Here is a 12,388-nt window from a genome sequence, read left to right on the forward strand (position 1 = left end):
ACAGTTAGTGAGAGTGTTTTTCTTCTGCCTGCATCCTGGAATCCTGGAATGTTTACAACTGCAGGGAAGAGCTGTGTTTTTTCGAATCCTCTGCAAAAGAGAAAAAAGAAAGAAAAGAGAGCAACAAGAAGAAACAAAGTTTCCACTAGCAAATGAAAAAGAATGAGAGCAACTAGCATTACATGCATGGTGGCAGCAGTGATTGCTATTATGAGAAGGAGAATGAGAAAAAAAAAAAAAAAAAAGAAACAAATAAATAAAGAGATGGAGTTTGAGAGGATCTCGCAACCATATGACTCAAAGAAAGAAACTGTGTTGAAAAAAGGCAAGAGAGGGCAAATAGAACTTGCTAACAAGGACAAATGACAGACATAACTACAACAGTAACAACTCTCATTGCAAGCATAATAACAACAGCATCAGCATCACTGACTCAGAGAGTGTTGACATAACAAAAAAGAAAACAAAAGTACAAGCCAAGTGGGGGAACATTAACAAACACTCATTGCAACTATAACAACAACAACAACAACAGCAACAGCATCACTGACTCAGAGGGTATTGATAAAAAAAAACAAGCAAAACAAAAACAAACAAAAAAACAAATAAAAAAACAAAACAAGCAAATTGGGTGAACAGTAACAACTCTCATTGCAAGCATAATAACAACAACAGCATCAGCATCAGCATCACTGACTCAGAGAGTGTTGACAAAATAAAATAGACAATAAGCAAGCAAAGTGGGTGAACAGTAACAACTCTCACTGCAAGCATAATAACAACAACAGCATCAGCATCAGCATCACTGACTCAGAGAGTGTTGATAAAATAAAACAGATTATAAACAAACAAAGTGGGTGAACAGTAACAGCTCTCATTGAAAGCATAATAACAACAACAGCATCACTAACTCAGAGGATATATAAAAAAACAAACAAACAAACAAACAAAACAAAAACAAAAAAAAAACAAGCAAAGTGGCTGAACAGTAACAGCTATCATTGCAAGTAAAATAACAACAACAGCATCAGCAACATCATCACTGACTCAGAGAGTGGTGATAAAATAAAACAGATTAAAAAACAAGCAAAGTGGCTAAACAGTAACAACTATAAATACAAGTAAAATGACAAAAGCAGCAACAGCATCACTAACTCGCAGGGTGTTGATAAAAAAAAAAGCAACAAACAAATAAAGCAAGCAAAGTGGGTGAACATTAACACTCATTGCAACTATAATAACACCAACAGCACCAACAGCAACAGCATCAGTGACTCAAAGGGTGTTGATAAACAAAAACAAAGGCACAAACAAAACAAGCAGAGTGGGTGAACATTAACAACACTTATTGCAAGCATAATAACAACAACAGCATCAGCATCACTGACTCAGAGAGTGTTGATAAAATAAAATAGATTATAAACATGCCAAGTTTGTGAACATTAACAAACACTCATTGCAACTATAACAACGACTACAGCAACAGCATCACTTACTCAGAGAGTGTTGAGAAAAAAAACAACAAAAAAAACAAAAACAAAACAAAACAGAAAACAGAAGTACAAGCCAAGGGGGGGAACATTAACAAACACTCATTGCAACTATAACAACAACAACAGCAACAGCATCACTTACTCAGAGGATATTGATAAAAAAAACAAACAAACAAACAAACAAAACAAGCAAAGTGGCTGAACAGTAACAGCTATCATTGCAAGTAAAATAACAACAACAGCATCAGCAACATCATCACTGACTCAGAGAGTGGTGATAAAATAAAACAGATTAAAAAACAAGCAAAGTGGCTGAACAGTAACAACTATAAATACAAGTAAAATGACAAAAGCAGCAACAGCATCACTAACTCGCAGGGTGTTGATAAAAAAAAAAAGCAACAAACAAACAAAGCAAGCAAAGTGGGTGAACATTAACACTCATTGCAACTATAATAACACCAACAGCAACAGCATCAGTGACTCAAAGGGTGTTGATAAACAAAAACAAAAGCACAAACAAAACAAGCAAAGTGGGTGAACATTAGCAACACTTATTGCAAGCACAATAACAACAACAGCATCAGCATCACTGACTCAGAGAGTGTTGATAAAACAAAATAGATTATAAACAAGCCAAGTTGGTGAACATTAACAAACACTCATTGCAACTGTAATAAGAACAACAGCAACAGCATCACTGACACAAAGGGTGTTGATAAACAAAAACAAAAACACAAGCAAAGTGGGTGAACATTAACAACACTCATTGCAACTATAACAACAACAACAGCAACAGCATCACTGGCTCAAAGGGTGTTGATAAAATAAAGAAATAAAAACAACAAGCAAAGTGGGTGAACAGTAACAACTCCCATTGCAAGCATAATAACGACAACAGCAACAGCAACACCATCACTGACTCAGAGAGTGTTGATAAAATAAAATAGATTATAAACAAGCCAAGTTGGTGAACATTAACAAACACTCATTGCAACTATAACAACGACTACCAGCAACAGCATCACTTACTCAGAGAGTGTTGAGAAAAAAAAAACAAAAACAAAAAAAAAACAAAACAAAACAAAAACAAAAGTACAAGCCAAGTGGGGAACATTAACAAACACTCATTGCAACTGTAACAACAACAACAGCAACAGCATCACTTACTCAGAGAGTGTTTATAAATAAAACAAAAAACAAAAACAAGAAACAAAAATACAAGCCAAGTGGGTGATTACTAACAGCGCTAACAGCAGCAACAACAGTGTCTTTAGAAACAACAAACAAGTACAACAGCAACAACTGCTTTTACAGAGTATAACAATAACAACAACATGGCACTAACAACAACAAAAGGGTTGGAATAAAAACCTGTAGGCAAAAGGAGAGCTGCATTCAGACAAGATCGATTACAAAGAGGCTCTTCTTTAGGACAGAGGAGAAACTGCTTTTGAGGGACAGAGGGACTTTTGTTGTTGTGGTTGTTGTTGTTGTTGTGCAGAAACCAACAAACTTTTATTGAACCGAATATAACCGAATATAACCGAAAGTCTTGTTTGCTTCTGTTTTGTGCCATCAAGAAGGGAAAACAAAACCATCACAAAACAAACGAACGAACGAAACAAAAAACAAACAAACGAACGAAACAAACAAACAAAAAAAAAAAAATTAAAAAAAACAAACAAACAAAAATAAGCAAACACAAAAAATAAGAAACAGAAAACGCAGTACCGAAACCTCGCCATTTTTTATCCTTCCTCAAGCTTTCTCTGGGCGCCAAAGACCGAGAAAGTGAGCAAACGTGACGTTGATGGGGGGGGAGGGGGGTACTTAAGGACAGCAGACCGACCAATGGCACGCTTAGGAGAGACCCACGTGAATGCTACATTTTCTTTCTATGTACGCTGAATCCGCTCAAAGTCTGGAATTTCCAGCATTCACGTGTCATCACTCCAGCCACCAGATTGGCCCACACTTTGCACACTTTCAAGACTAGAAACTCACTTGTGCTCAATTTGAGCAAAAAAAAAAAAAAAACTAAGTCTCGCATGGCGACAACTTTTCCAAAAGCAAACAAAGGCAAACGAAGGCAAACGAAGAAAAAACAAAAACAAATAAACAAAAACAAAACCGAATAGGAGAGAGAGAGTGAGTCGACTCATTTCTTTCGACTGCCTTAAACGAGAAGTCTAAAACGTTTAAAAGTTGAAAACTAAGTTTTTTAAATGAACTGCACCGAAAAAACTTTACGACAGTTTAGCTGGTTAAAAACGCAGAGGAAAATATTTTATAAAATTTAAGCGTTCTAAAGATGTCCATTTTTGTTTTTGTTTTTTTTATTTTGGTTTGTTTCTGGCTTGTTTCTTTCTTTAAATTCTAGCGATCGAGCATATTTGAACGGTTTCATCAACCTGTCGGCGCACGTGCTCGAGAGCTAGAACTTTGATTGCTTTTGTTGTTGAGAATTGAGAATGTCCGAGCAGGTTTTTTTATCGATTTCATCGCTTGTGGCGAGGCAAAAATCAAAACGCTTTTTGGACGAAAGAAAAGAGATTAAAAGGAAAAAAGAGAAGAAAAAAAAAACAAAAAAATAGGTTATGTGTTATGAACATTTATTTTCTCACGCGATGACGTCTAGTTTTGTTAGAGTAATTAAAATATGGTATCAAGTTTGTAATTTCTATCTTATTTTTAGTTACGGATAATTGCCAATTATGTCACGTTTAGTATACACAACGCTGTTTTCTTAATAGCAATATGATACAAACAAGTTATAAAAAAAAAAGCGTTCGCTCGATCTTCCTTAGTCAGTTGAACAAAAAGAAATTTTCACAACATATGATTGATTTGGTTGTCCTAGCAAGCTGTTTTAGCAAACGACTAGAGGTTGCAACTGTTGTTCATTGAAAACGAAAAATCTAGCGTCAGCAAGAAATTTTTGAATACATAATGTACACAAAAGTGGCACTTACAAATGAAAATGTAAAAAAAAACTGTTTACCTTGATGCCAGACTCGCAGAGATGTTGTCGCTGTTGCTATCGACTGCGAACAGCTTTGTTGTTTTTCGAAGTGCCTCTTCATTCTACTTATAGCCGAAGTTTTGGCTTCGAAAAAAAAATACGAACGTCGTTAAGCTCAACGAGCTGCTTTAATTGTTGTTCGTGCGAAAACGAAATGCTTAAAACGGATAAAAAGTGTTGGCGTATATACACTTTTCGACCGCGATGCAGTTTGTCAACTCTAGCGTACTTTTTTGGCTGTGGAGCAAAAGCTCATGATAATAGCAAAGGCTTAAAATGTCTTAACATGTCAGCAAAGGCTTAATATGCTTAATAAACTGTGGTTAAGCTTTTGCGGTGCAGTTCATTTACAACTTAATTTGCAACTTGCTGGCACAAGCAAACGTTTATGACTTCTCGTTTAAGACAGTTGAGCGAAATCAGTCGACTCACTCATTCTCCCTTTTCTGTTTTGTTTTTGTTTTGTTTTTTTGTTTTTGTTTTTGTTTTTGTTTGTTTTTTTTTTTTCTTTGTTTGTCTTTTGTTTAAAATGTAAAAAACTCGAAAGGAAAGTTGTTGCTTTGTTTGCTTATTGAAGAAAGTTTTCGCCAGTTGCAAGACTTAGTTTTGTTTTTGTTTACTTATTAAAATATCGAGGAAAATATTTGAGGACATCGCATTCTAATGGTGCCTTTATAACAACATCTAACGATTTAACGTTTAATGTTGTGCTCAAAAAAAAAATTCCTTTTATATCTCTCAATGGTCTCCAACGATAAAACTGCCGACCAATCGCAACGATTAAACAGCCAACCAATGGCAGCTCAATGGTCTCCAAACAAGAGACTGCCGACCAATGGCAGCTCAGTGGTTTGAGAAGTGAGATCATTCGATTTCCTTTTATTATCTCCAGTTTGAACTAGTGCTTGGCTTGTGGTGCAGAAACTAAAACTTCCCGTTTTTGTATTTTGTTTTGAATTTCTTTGCTTTGAGCTTTTTAATCGATCGATAGCTTTAGGAGAAAAGAAGAAACCCCTCTGACGAAGTCTTGGCTTTTTTAAAAACGCTCAAATTTTGGCAAACAAATCTCATACGAAACGCTACTTTGATGTCAAGCTTTCGTTACTCCCTACTCCCTTCTAGCGGAGGGCGGCAAAAAGGTGTTGCATCCTAGAGCTAAAAGTGAGGAGGGAAGCAAGTTTTTTTTTCGTTTTGTTTGCTTTTTTATGTTTTTTGTTTTTTTGAGGGGGGAGAGTTAGAGGGTAAGGGGGTTAGGATTAGAGGGGGTTGGGGTTACGGTTTGGAAACCTGGGGACGAGGATATCAAGCAGGAGTTTAGTGTTAAGGTTAAAGGGCCCACGAGGGGCGTCCTTCAATTGTAAAATGCCTTTAGACGCACGTGTCTAGTCGTCTCGTTGCATCGACCTAGAGGAGTTTTCTGATAGATCTTGCGCTTTGGGCTCAGTTAATCGGTCTGTATCCATTGTAAACACGGTGTCTGCCGTTAGAAAATCGTTAACCAGGCGTTTGTGAGCTTTAACAACCATCCCTTTGAGTTTAAAACGAACGTTTCTTCAAAAGCCACTCGAGATGGAGGTACTCACGGAGGTTTGTTACGGTAACAACCCTGTGGTTTGCCATCTTCTTTCTTTCCGCAGCGTCGCAAACGCATCGGCCGGTCTCTTAGGTGACGAAAAAACGTCTGATCTCTCGACTGGAATGCTTAACGTACTAAGATTAGTAGAGTTAGTACTAAGAGTTGCATCTGGCCGCCGTAATTTTCTTCGATGATGTCTTGAAAATTTCGTGACGTCGTTTTCAAACCTCTAGGGTCGATTTTAACCTTCGACCTTAAAGTCGATTTTAGCCTTCGGTGTGGCTCTGTACAACTTTTGCGGTGAAAAAGCTTGCGCGGAGTCTACAGTTGTATTTAGCCGACAGACGCTGGCAACGCAGAAACAGAATGACTCTTGGGCGGCGCAAACCGAGCGTTCAGCAAATTTCTAGCATTTTACGTCAAAGCGGACAATCTGCACGACAAATAAAGCTAACTTTCTCGTTGCAACAGTTAGTCACTGGATCGTTGGACGAGTGTGTACAGCTGTTTTGCGTCGAAAGCCGACCGGTGGTCGGATGCGACTCTTCTTTTCATTCGAAAATCAGAACCTGGCCATCAGTCGTGTATCACCATCGAATGCTTAATGTAGTGATTTCTCGAAACGACAAAAGCTTGTAAAACAAACAGCTTCGCTGTACTGTTGCCTAATATGTTAACGGATGGCCAGGAACAACCTTGGTCTGTAATGAATGAGTTCGTTTTTCCATTCGAGGCACTAATTACTGCAGTTTTAAAAGTCACCTAAAGTATAAGCTCATCTCTCCATTCAAGAAAAACAAGCATCAGAGTTTCGGAAAGTTTGCATGCACGACACCACCATCGATGATACTTAAACAAACAGAAAATGAATTGCAAAACAGAACCACTGAATTGCAAAACATAACAACGGACAGCTTGTAAAATGCATGGTGATGAGCTTCTTCAATCCAATCAAGGAACCAAGCATCACAGTTTCGGCAATGGTGCATGTGCAAATCAGCAAACTGTGATACTTAATCAAACAACTTCACTGTTTTGCTTAGTTTAAGAACGGATGGCTAAGAACAACCTCGTTAGTGAGTATGAAGTCATCTCTTCATTCCAGGAATTAATAATAATCAGAGTTTTAGAAGTCTCTTACGTGCGATACTACTATCAACGGTACTTAATCAAACAGCCTCTCAGAATGGCCTAGTTTGAGAACGGAAGGCTAGGAACAACCTTAGTAGTGAGTCATCAGTTCAACTTTTCATTCAAGGAATTAAGCATCTAAAATCTGAAAAATAAAAAGAAGAGCTCTTTGTTAGAAGTTCTTATTTTTATTTTTCCTCAACTTCTATTTCTTTTCTTTTTTTACTTTTTTTTTTTTAATGATAGTTTTTCTTTTTTTTTATCTATTTTGTTCGTTTAAATTAATACAACAGGCGTTTTAGGTCGTTTCTGTAACATTATTTAACACTTTAAATTGTAATAAATATTTGAACAGAAGAAAATCCCTTTCGTAACGTTAAAATGTCATAAGAACATTTCATCTTTACCAAATACGCTTGTAAAAATAGTTTCACTTTTAAAGTTTGTTGTATATGTCTTTTAATTTAGTGAATCGCAATTTGGATTTTCTTAGGCGCACATCTACTTTAGTTGCTTTTTCTTAAAGAAAGGTCACCAGAGTTTTCTTACACAGCCCCTGCAGCATAATCTTTAACAAAATACTCTTTTGAAAAGTTTTACATTGAAATAAACAAAAGCCATTTGCGTAAGTAGAGATAACTTAGAGAATAAAAAGTGCATAAACGCCTCGCTACTTTGATGAAGAAGAAACGGATGACTAAATGCAACTTTTTAATTTCGTGTGCTATCTCTTTCGATTAAGGTACTTTTTGAATATTTTTTCAAAGAAATGTTAGCGTAGTTTTCCTTTTTTAAATTTAAATCATGTTTAAAGGTAGTTTTTGAATGTTTTTTCAAAGAAATGTTAGCGTAGTTTTCATCTATTAAATTTAAATCATGTTTAAAGGTAGTTTTTGAATGTTTTTTCAAAGAAATGTTAGCGTAGTTTTCATCTATTAAATCTAAATCATGTTTAAAGGTAGTTTTCGAATATTTTTTCAAAGAATTGTTAGCGTAGTTTTCCTCTTTTAGATCTAGCTTATGTTTAAGGTAGTTTTTGAGTATTTTTTCAAAGAAAAGTTAGCGTAGTTTTCCTCTTTTAGATCTAGCTTATGTTTAAGGTAGTTTTTGAGTATTTTTTCAAAGAAAAGTTAGCGTAGTTTTCCTCTTTTAGATCTAGCTTATGTTTAAGGTAGTTTTTAAATATTTTTTTAAAGAAAAGTTAGCATAGTTTTCCTCTTTTGGATATAGCTTATGTTTAAGGTAGTTTTTAAATATTTTTTTTAAAGAAAAGTTAGCGTAGTTTTCCTCCTTTAGATCTAGCTTATAATTCAGGTAGTTTTTGAATATTTTTTCAAATAAAAATTAGCAAAGTATAGTTTATTTAGCATGACATCACAAAATACTAAACTCAAAAAGGCAAGATAAAGTATAAGATAAACGTAAAATAAGATATAGATGAAACAAATGTTAGGCTGCATAAAATCAAAAACTGCATTGCCTATCATAAACACAAATGTCTAGTGAGAGCTTTTAAAGGTCGTTCTTTTCGTCTTTTAATTTGGTGAATCGCGATTTGAATTTTCTAAGGCGCACATGTCTTTCAGTTGCTTTTTTCTTAAGGAAAGGTCGCCAGAGTTTTTTTACGCAGCTCCTGCAGCATAATCTTTAACAAAATACTCTTTTGTATATCATTACATAGAAATAAACAAAAACCATATGCGTAAACAGAGATAAATTAGAACGCAAAAGTGCATAAAAAGCCTCGCTACTTTGCTATAGAAGAAGTGGATGACTAGATACAACTTTGTAAATTCGTGCACTACCTCAATGGATTAAGGTATTTTTCGAAAGTTTTTTAAAAGCATAAATAGCGTAGTCTTCCTCTTTTAAATCTAGCTTATGTCTAAGGCAGTTTTTGAATAGATTTTCAAAGAAAGGTTAGCGTACTTTTCCACTTTTAAGTTTAGCTTATGTAGCTTGACAAAACAACACACAAAAAGACAAGATAAAGTATCAGATAAACGTAAAATAAAATATAAATGAAACTAAAGTTAGGCTGCATAAAAAACAAACAACTTAATAATCTACTAGACATGTTTAAGTTGAATTAAGTAAAGTCCTTTGCGCAAATTTGGGTAAATAAGAGAGTAAAAATCCATAAAAAGAAGAAGTGGATGAGTAGATACAATTTTTTAAATTTGTGTGCTATCTCTATTGAATAAGGTAGTTTTCGAGAGTTTTTTCAAAGCAAAATTAGCGTAGTGTTCCTCTTTTAAATCTAGATTATCTCAAAAATAGATTTCGAATAGTTTTTCAAAGAAAGGTTAGCGCAGCTTTCCTCTTTTAACATTAGCTTATGTAGCTTGACATCACAGAACACAAAAAGATAAAATAAAATATAAGACAAACGTAAAATGAAAAATAGATGTAGCTAAAGTTAGGCAGCATAAAAAACCAACAACATAATAATCTACTAGGCATGTTTAAATTGAATTAAATAAAATCCTTTGCGCAAAAATAGGTATGTTAGAGAGTAAAAGCGCATAGAAAGCCTCGCTACTTTGCTGTGAAAGAAGTGGATGACTAGATACAACTTTTTAAAATCCTGTGCTATCTCTATCGATTAAGGTAGTTTTCGAAAGATTTTTCAAAGCAAAAATAGCGTAGTCTTTCTCTTTTAAATCTAGATTATGTCTAAGGTAGTTTTTGAACAGCTTTTCAAAGAAAGGTTAGCGTAGCTTTCCTCTTTTAAGTTTAGCTTATGTAGCTTGACATCACAAAACACAAAATTCAAAAAGACAAAATAAAATATAAGATAAACGTAAAATAAAATATAGATGAAGCTAAAGTTAGACTGCATAAAAAAACAACAACGTAATAACCTACTAGAATCTAATAAAACCCTATGCACAAATGTAGGTATGTTAGAGAGTAAAAGTGCATAAAAAGCCTCGCTACTTTGTTTAAGGTAGTTTTTGAATAGTTTTTCAAAGAAAGCTTAGCGTAGTTTTCCTCTTTAAAGTTTGGCTTATGTAGCTTGACATCACAAAACACAAAACACTAAAAGGAAAGGTAATATAAAAGTTAATCGTAAAATAAAATGTAGGTGAAATAAATGTTAGGCTGCATAAAAGAAAAAAAAAATCGTAACATAATAATCTTCTATATATGTTTGGATTGAATTAAATGAATTCCTTTGCGTAAATATAAGCAAACTAGTGAGAAAAAGTGCATAAAGAGCCTCGCTACTTTGCTGCAGAAGTAGTGGATGACTATATGCAATTTTTTAAAATCGTGTGCTATCTCTATCGATTAAGGTAGTTTTCGAAAGTTTTTTCAAAGTAAAAATAGTGTAGTTTTCCTCTTTTAAATCTAGCTTTTGTCTAGGGTAGTTTATGAATAGATTTTCAAAGAAAGGTTAGCGTAGCATTCCACTTTTAAGTTTAGCTTAAGTTGCTTGGCATCACAAAACTCAAAACTCAAAAAGAAAAGATAAAATATATGATAAACCTAAAACATAATATAGATGAAACTAAAGTTAGGCTGCATAAAAAACCAACAACATAATAATCTACTAGGCATGTTTAAATTGAATTAAATAAAATCCTTTGCGCAAATGTAGGTATGTTAGAGAGTAAAAGTGCATGAAAAGCCTCGCTACTTTGTTAAAGGTAGTTTTTGAATAGTTTTTCAAAGCAAGTTTAGCGTAGTTTTCCTCTTTTATGTTTAGACTATGTAGCTTGACATCACAGAACACAAAGCTCAAAAAGGCAAGATAAAATATAAGTTAATCGTAAAATATAGATGTAACAAAGTTTAGACTGCATAAAAAACCAACAACATAATAATCTACTAGGCATGTTTAAGTTGAATTAAATAATGTCCTTTGCGCAAATATAGGAAAGTTAGAGTAAAAATCCATAAAAAGCCTCGATACTTTGCTGAAGAAGAAGATGACTATATGCAACTTTTTAAAATTGTGAGCTATCTATATCGATTTAGGTCCTTTTTGAGTACTTTTTCAAAGAAAAGTTAGCGCAGTTTTCCCCTTTTAAGATTAGATTATGAAGCTTGACATAACAAAACACAAAACTAACAAAGGCAAGATAAAATATAAGGTAAACGCAATATAATGTATAGATGAAACTAAAGTTAGGCTGCATAAAACAAACGGGTAACAATACTCTTCTATGTATGTTTACATTGAGTTAAATAAAATCCTTTGCGCAAATATAGGTATGTTAGAGAATAAAAGTGCATAAAAAGCCTCAGTACTTTGCTGTAGAAGAAGTGGATGAGTAGATACAATTTTTTAAATTTGTGTGCTATCTCTATCGAATAAGTTAGTTTTCGAGAGTTTTTTCAAAGCAAAATTAGCGTAGTGTTCCTCTTTTAAATCTAGATTATCTCAAAAATAGATTTCGAATAGTTTTTCAAAGAAAGGTTAGCGCAGCTTTCCTCTTTTAACATTAGCTTATGTAGCTTGACATCACAGAACACAAAAAGATAAAATAAAATATAAGACAAACGTAAAATGAAAAATAGATGTAGCTAAAGTTAGGCTGCATAAAAAACCAACAACATAATAATCTACTAGGCATGTTTAAATTGAATTAAATAAAATCCTTTGCGCAAAAATAGGTATGTTAGAGAGTAAAAGCGCATAAAAAGCCTCGCTACTTTGTTAAAGGTAGTTTTTGAATAGTTTTTCAAAGACAGGTTAGCGTAAATTTCCTCTTTAAAGTTTAGCTTATGTAGCTTGACATCACAAAATATAAAACTCAAAAAGACAAGATAAAATATAAGATAAACGCAAAATAAAATATAGATGAAACTAAAGTTAGGCTGCATACAAAACCAACAACATAATATTCTACTAGTTATGTTTAAATTGAATTAAATAAAATCCTTTACGCAAATATAGGTAAGTTAGAGAGTAAAAGTGCATAAAAAGCTTTACTTTGCTGAAGAAGAAGATGAATAGATGCAACTTTTTAAATTCGTGAGCTATCTCTATCGGTGTAAGGTAGTTTTTGAACAATTTTTCAAAGAAAAGTTAGCCTAGTTTTCTTCTTTTAAGTTTAAATTATGTAGCTTGACATCACAAAATACAAAACTCAAAAAGACAAGATAAAATATAAGATAAACGCAAAATAAAATATAGATGAAACTAAAGTTAGG

Source organism: Hydra viridissima, unplaced genomic scaffold (genome assembly GCF_058129835.1).
Source record: "Hydra viridissima isolate aposymbiotic clone 2 unplaced genomic scaffold, HvirCarnegie_v1 scaffold_2, whole genome shotgun sequence".
Classification (NCBI taxonomy): domain Eukaryota; kingdom Metazoa; phylum Cnidaria; class Hydrozoa; order Anthoathecata; family Hydridae; genus Hydra; species Hydra viridissima.